The sequence below is a fragment of the Macaca fascicularis genome, chromosome 16 (genome assembly GCF_037993035.2).
Source record: "Macaca fascicularis isolate 582-1 chromosome 16, T2T-MFA8v1.1".
Classification (NCBI taxonomy): domain Eukaryota; kingdom Metazoa; phylum Chordata; class Mammalia; order Primates; family Cercopithecidae; genus Macaca; species Macaca fascicularis.
This window is the reverse complement of record NC_088390.1, coordinates 89663937-89671517: the sequence shown is the minus strand read 5'-3', so window position 1 is coordinate 89671517 and position 7581 is coordinate 89663937.

The window sequence follows — 7581 nt, the reverse complement described above, 5'->3', positions numbered from 1 at the left end:
TGTGGAGGGCTTGACCCCCCAGGTGGGACCCCAAGTTTACCCACGGTTCCCCCACCCTATATGCACACGGGCGGAGGTCGGACGGCTGCCTGCCCAAGGCCCTGCGACTGGCTCGTGGGGTCTGCTCCACTCTTGAGCCAAGTGCTGAGTATCTGCCCGGTGGGGGAGCTTGGTGGGGAACGTTCTGTCTCTCGTAAATCCACTCGGGGCTGGGTGTGACTGTTTAGTCGAGGTTGGCCATGAATGTTTGGAGGTTTATGTCACTGTGCCTCCGTGGTAGGTCAAGAATGTTCAGAGGGTTATGTCGCTGTGCCTCCGTGGAACTGGCACCGAGCTCGTCTTGCCTCCTCTTCTATTGAAGAAATGATGCCCTGTTCTGGGGTCACGTGCTCAGGGTGAGCGGGGGTGGCTGCCCCTCTGACCAAAGCCCCCGTAAGCCTGGCACATGTCCCCGAGGAGGCCTGGTCTCTCCCTGGTGCCACAAGGTGCCAGTGTGGGGGCAAGCCGGGGTCCCCCTGGCCCTGGGGGAGAGAGGGCTCCTCCCTGGCCTGGGTCCCTTGGGGTAAGGAGAGGAGGTGGCCCCTGCCTCCACCAAGGGGCTCCCCATCAGTACCCCTAACCTGGTCAGAGGGAGGGTACTTAGGTCTCCTGTGCCAGTTTCCAGCAATGGCTGGGAGCCTGCCTTTGGTCAGGCCACCCTGGAACAACCTTCGATCAGCCACTGATGGCTGTGGCTGTGGGATTCAGCTCCTGGCAGGACCTTGGAGGGAAGCCACTGCCGACCAGCCAGGTCCCACCCCCCGCCCGCCGGACCACACAGGAGCCCCCCTCCTCTCGGAGCCCTCGGGGCGGCCCCAGGCTGGCGTCGAGCATTTGATGATGTCCCTGACCCCATGTCCCTCTGAGGGTCCCTAAGAGAAAGCTGGACAGAGGCCTTGTCAAGGAGGGCTGGACTCAGCAGCAAAGGCGCTCCCTCCAAACCAGAAACTTACCCTGGAGCCCGAAGGGCCTTGAAAACAAACAGGCAAAGTGACTTCAGTTTTTCTTTCCACAAAGAGGCAGTTGTGGCACCAGAAAAGTGAAGACGTCCGTCTCCCAGGAACACGGTTGACTCTGAAGTTTGTTCTATACTAAAGGTGTCACTAAAGCCACCTGGCCATTTTGCAATCCATCCAAAGGATCCCCCAACCCATGGTCACCTTCAGAAGGTCCTCACACCAGGTGCCACTGTGTGGGTCTATGGCCTGCACACCCTCTTCCCCAAGGGCAGAAGCAGAGGCCTCCCAGAGGGCTGTGCCGGAGGCAGCCACGGGTTCCAGAAGCCCCTCTCCTGGCCTTGCGGCTGTATCTCGACAACATCGCCGTGGGGGTAGAATCAGACGAGAGAGTCCCTGTCCCTTCGGTGAGTGTCACTCCTCCTCCCTGCAGATAAACAGCTACCTCCAGTGGGGATGCAAAGGGGCCATTCCAGTCAGTGCGTTTGACACAGCTTGGGGTTGTCAGGCAAGAAATGAACACCAAGGTGAAGACCTTTGAGAGGGAGGCCCTGATCCAGAAGCCAGCCAGCCATCGAGGAGGAAACGTGGGGCAGCTGGGCAGAGAGCTCTCCCAGGCAACCTGGCTGAGCGGGAGGGCACTGCAGAGACGGGCGGCCCAGCCAGGGCTCCGGCAGATATGGGAGTGAGCCAGGCCCTGGGCCAGGCAGGTGCAAGTGCATTCCAGGACTGGAGGTTGTGTGTGAACTCACCGCACTTCGGATGGACAGATAGAGGTAGGTACAGAGACTGCAGACGGCTGGACACACAGGACAGACGTGTGAGGGGTGTATGTGTGTGTGAAGACTCTGTCGGCTCAAACAACAACTGCTACCCAGTGACTGAGAACACAGGCTTTGAAATCAACAGACCTGAGTTCGTGCGTCAGTCCTACCACGTGACCGTGAACACGTATCAGACAGTTCCTAGATCCCCAGCGTGGAGAGGGTCACTGTGAGCCTGATGTGACCCCTCTTTGGAAGGGCTGTAGTCACCGTGAGGGGCCAAGGTTTGCTCTCAGGGCTCTGATTCTCATTCAGCTGTGTGCTGGGCACCACTGTAGGGCTTAAGACACTTCCACGAGAAACAGGCTCCTGCCCTGAAGGGCGCCTCCACGCGGGGGGCGATGCCGTCTCTCGTGAAGAAGCCTTTGTCGTGTGGCGTGGGTGACGGGGCTCAGACCAGCACGGGGGGGGAGCAGCTGAGCCAGGCAGTGGCGCTCAGCAGGGACTGGGGGGCTTGGTGGGAAGGGGACTGGCAGGAGGCCAGGAAAGAACATTCCAGGTTCTCAGCCCTAGTGAGGGTGGAGACCACCGGGAGAGGAGAAGCACGGAGGCCATGTCAGGGGAGGCTGGTGGGAGGGAGGCACAGGGTCCAGAGGGTCCCTTGCAACCAGAAGGGGCACCCCCAAACTCCTGAGATCCCTGTGTCCACCGTCGCAAGGGAAATGGGACTCCAAGCTGGCCTCGGTTTGATTGAAAAAACAAAGCAAATGAAATAAAACAAAACACTGACATGTCTCGCCCACTGGAGACATGGAATGAGACTCACGGTGGGTGGAAGAGTTGGCTTTGAGTTGTGCTTTGGGAAGTCAGGAGAGAAAGGAGACAGCCCCACCCTAGAGGCTCATGGAAGGCCAGGTGGACAGAGGGACGAAGGAAGGCACAGGGCTCCTGGCCCCAAGAGGTTTGGGTTTATCAAGGTAACAGACGTCTACGCAGCTCGTCCCAGGACAAGGCGGAGGGAACAGAGCTGTTCCCCCAAATGCCTGTGTTCCTCGGTTGCCATGACTTAACTCCATGGAGAGCTGAACCAGCAGACTGAGCAGAAGCTGGGGCCTCACCCACGTGGCCGGGGCCGAGGCTCAGCCTGTCAGCGTGAACCGTTCGTCACCAGCACTTTACAGACCATGCAATGGCAGCTTTCACGGGCCATGAGCAAAACAATCCCAACCTTATTTTCCACAAGCACCAACAGATGTTTAAGATTGGGGAGAAATTTCTAGGACTGGAACGCTTCTCAGGCGGGGCCTCTGGAGCAGCTCCAGGGAGCTGCACGCCCAGGGCCTGGTGCTGTTGTTCTAAGTGCGCCCTTCACACATCAGGAATGTCAAACAGAGCTGACCTCAGCACCGCCGAGAGTCCCACTCCAAACAGAGCCCTCTCCAGCAGCAGGCAGGCTCCGCGGTGTTTGTCTAATTTAAAACAAACTAGTTGGGCGGTATATTATTTCTCCAACCAAACAGGATTGAAAGCCGCATGTGCGAGGCATGACTATTGCTTCCTGCTGAAGTCCAGGCATCCCTCAAGCCTGCTCAGCACATTTAGGAGAAAGGAGACGATTGTTTCCCATCTCACTGAGAAAATAGAAGCAATCAGAAAAGAATGTCCACGTGCTCCGACCACACCATCTTCCCATCCAACTGTGCTGCCCAGCCAGACCCGCCCCCATCCCCCACTCCAGGCTGGCCAGGAGCTCTGGTTGCCCCTCGGTGGGGCCACCCTCAACAACAGTCGTGCTGTCCCCTCTCCTGCCTGCCAGGGGCCCCCAGCTGCTGCCTGTCTGCTCTTTTTCAAGATGCCCCTCTAGGAACACAGCCTTCCGTCTCCACTTCCTCTCTTCCTAGTCTTTCCTGAGTCCTCTCTAACCAAGCTTTTACCGCCCCGACTCCACTAAACATGCTTTTGCTGATGTTACCGGCAAAGGCTAACCCTGGCGTCAATCCTCAGCCCTCATCTTGGCTGAGCAGCAGCACCCAGTAGGAGCAGTAGAAAGCGTGTTCTTCCTGCGGCTTCCGGGACGCCTGTCTCCTGGCCTGCTCTTGTGATGTTCATCCCTGTATTCGCTTCCTATTGCTGCTACAGCTGATTACCACAAACCTAGTGGCTTAAAGCAACACACATTTATCATCTTACAGTTCTGGGAATCAGAAGTCCCACATGGGTTTCACTGGGCTAAACCAGGTGTCAGCAAGAGTCTCTTCTTTCTGGAGGCTCTGGGGGGAAACACTTCCGTGCCTCTTCCAGCTTCTAGAGGCTTCCTATCTTCCATGCCTCTGGGCTCCTCCCTCCACCTCCAAAGCAAACGCATCACTCTGACTTTTGCTTCCGTACTTACATCTCCTCTGGTGCCATCTTCTCTGAAGAAGTTACATCTTCTCTGCTTGCTTCCTTCTTGTGAGGACTGTCATGATTGCACTGGCCACCTGGTTAATCCAGGATAATCCCCCACCTCAAGACCCTTAATTTAATCACACCTGTAGACTCCCTCTCGACACATAAGGTAGTGGGGAGTGAGATGTGGACATCTTTGGGGGCCATTATCCTGCTGCCTGCAGTTGGTCCCTGGCTTCCAAAGACTCACATGGACGCCACTGCACCCCAGCGTCTGTGAACGTCTACCTCATTACAGCATCAAGTCAAAGTCCAGAAATCTCATCAAATTTACTCAATTCAAACGTCCCAATTTCATAATGTAAACTAGGAATGGGTTAGGGTTAGGGTAGAATCCATCCAGAGACGTAATTCCTCTCCACCTGTAAACCTGCAGAACTCAAGAAACAAATGATCTGCTCGCAAACATAATATTAGGACAGACATATGTTGACAGTTATAGACATTCTCATTCAAAAAGGGAGAAAATGGAAAGAATAAAGGAGTCCCCAGTCCCAAGCACTTTGAAAATCCAGCTAAGCAAACATTAGATTTCAAGGCCGGAGAAAATAATCCTCTGTAGGTCCCAGATCCAACCTCTGGGCTCATGGCTCCACCCTTGGAGTCCTCCTTCCTTTTTCATGAAAGGTAGCACGCGCTTGCCACTGAGTGGGTTTATCAGCCTGTTTCCTTCTGATAGAATTTCAGAGACTCCAAGAGTGTTCTTTCATCTTTCATTTCATACTTTCTCTGTTCCCTTCAGTCCCAGTTGGCAGTGTTTCTGCTGATATAACATTCTCAAGAACGTTGTGGTCTCCTGCGTATGTCATGCACAGGATTCACCCGATTTCACAAGAAGGTCCTCCCAAGGCCTTTCACAGATAGTCCTGCCTCTGTCTTCTGCTGAGATGACTGAGGGGGGCTCCTGAGTCATTCATCTGAAGTCTTCAAACGCTCCTCTGTGTGACTGAATACACGGGCTTTTGATACCCTCAAGGGACTGGTAGAATGTTGTCCAGCCACTGTGTTGGCTTTCTTTTCAGAGCACAGATTCATGCACATATGCACACATGCACACTGCACACACATACGTACTATACACAATACACTGTGTACACAGAGACATACTACAGCACACGTGCACACACACACACATTCTGCACACAATACTGCATGCACATACAGCACAGCACGTACATGCACAATGCTGCAGCACACACAATACTGCACACACAGCACACAATCCTGCAAGTACACCATACACAGTATGCACACATACCACATAAACCTTATAGATACCCTGTATATACACCAGATATGTTAAATATGCCTTTTGCACACACAGAATACACGCAAACACGTGCTCTGTACTTGTAGAGAAACGCATCCACACACACACCATACATGTGCACACCCACGTGGATGGTAGAAAAGCCATCATATAAACATGCAACTCTAAGGTCTTGCCTGATGATGTCAGAGAAGCTACCCAGGCAGGGTTGAGAAGTGGGAGCTATGACAGGAAACCAGACAGCAGAAATTGACGGACTCAAAGCCGACACAACCAGGACCAGGTGCTCCCCAGCAGAGTCTGGAGCATAGGAGGTCCTGGGCATGAGCAGCGTGGTGCCCAAGGTCTGGACCTGGCTGTGTGACCACATCTTGCTGCATCGCCCCAGCAATGACCACATGTCTGCCACCAAGGAGGACACTTGTCCTGGGGCTGGGATGGTGACTCTGCTGAGCCCAGGGACCAGGAGCAGGCATACTGGGGTTGGGAGGGTCGCAGGGTTCCTGCAGGCACTACTTCAAAGGTCACAGGAAATGGGAGAGCTGGAGCAGAGAGCCCTGCTGCACCCTTCAGGAGCAGATTGCCAGGAACATCCAGGATTCACCTGGCCCTGAGCTCAAGTCCCTGGCTTCCGCTCAGCACCTTGTGACTTCAAGCTGACTCTGTAACCCCTGACTCTCAGCGTCTTCATCCAACAAAGGGAGTTGGGGAGGCCGACCCCGAGAGCTGCTGTGAGGACAAAACGAGGGTCTGAAAGAACGGATCGGCCGCTGGTAGAGGCCCCGTCTCTTCACCCACTCTTTGTCCCCAAACTACTCTCCTTTTTCTTCTAAGGGAAAGGAACAGGAACCATGAACTAGGCATACAGCATCTCAGGCCCTTGGCCCCCTGCCTGTTCCTCTGGGCTCCCCAGCCCCAGCGAGGCCCCCGTCCTCCCTGCTGTGGTCTCTCACAAGCTGCCAGAGGGGGCAAGGACTTGGGTCTCCCTAGTCAGACACAGGGCTTCAGTGGGAGGCCCATTCTGAAGATGAGTGGGAGGTGGAGGGGCATTTCCAGCCAGTTCTACACACCGAGAAGCCCCAGGCATGGGAACTCCATACTAAGGCTGAGCCCTACCTGAGACTGTACGTGGGCGCCAGCCCAAGACCCCCACTTCCTCTAGGGACCATTAGCCAGAGTGCACGTGGGCACCAGCCCAAGACCTCCGCTTCCTCTAGGGACCATCAGCCGGGGTGCACGTGGCACCAGCCCAAGACCTCCGCTTCCTCTAGGGACCATCAGCCGGATGCAGAGAGGCTCGGTGCCTAACTACTTCATTTCAGCAGCCCATAGGTGGCAGGCTGTCCAGCCCTCACCTGTGTTAAAGCCAGCGCATCAGGGCGAGCTCCTTCCGCTGAACTTCTCTTTGCCTGTAGATTGGTTCAAGGACCGAAGCACAGACTGGATTCTGATTCTGCCATTAGCAACTATTATCGTCAAATGACCCAAACTCCAGGCCCTGGTTTCGTGACCTGTCAAAGGAGCATCAAATACCTACCATGTTGGGTTTCATAATATAAATAAGATGCCGTGTTAGTTTCCTGCAGCAGCCTTTAACAAATTACCACAAAATGGGCAGCTTAAAACAATAAATATTTATTCTCGCACAGTTCAGGAGGCCGGAAGTCCAAAACCAGGCAGCAGGGCTCCCTTCAGAGACTCCAGGGGAGGCCCTTCCTGCCCCTTCCAGTCTGGGGCTGCAGGCATTTCTTGGCTTGCGGCCACAGCACTCCAGCCTCTGCCTCTGCGGTCACACGGCCTCCTCGTCTTCTGTCTTCTAAGAATACTTATCACTGGATTAGAGCCCCCCAGGTAGGCAGGAATGATCTCCCCAACTCAATACCCTTCACGTAATTAAATCTGCAAAGACCCTTTTTCCAAATACGGTCACAGTCCCAGGCGCTGGGAATTAGGATGTGGACATATATCTTTGAGGGTTACCCTCAGCCTACTACGGATGTTGTAAAGTGTTCTGTATGGAAGTGCCCAGCACAAAGCAAAGACACAAGAAGATGGCTGCAGGTGTTGCAACAGATGTGGTGGGATTGTTTCCAGAGCCTGCAAG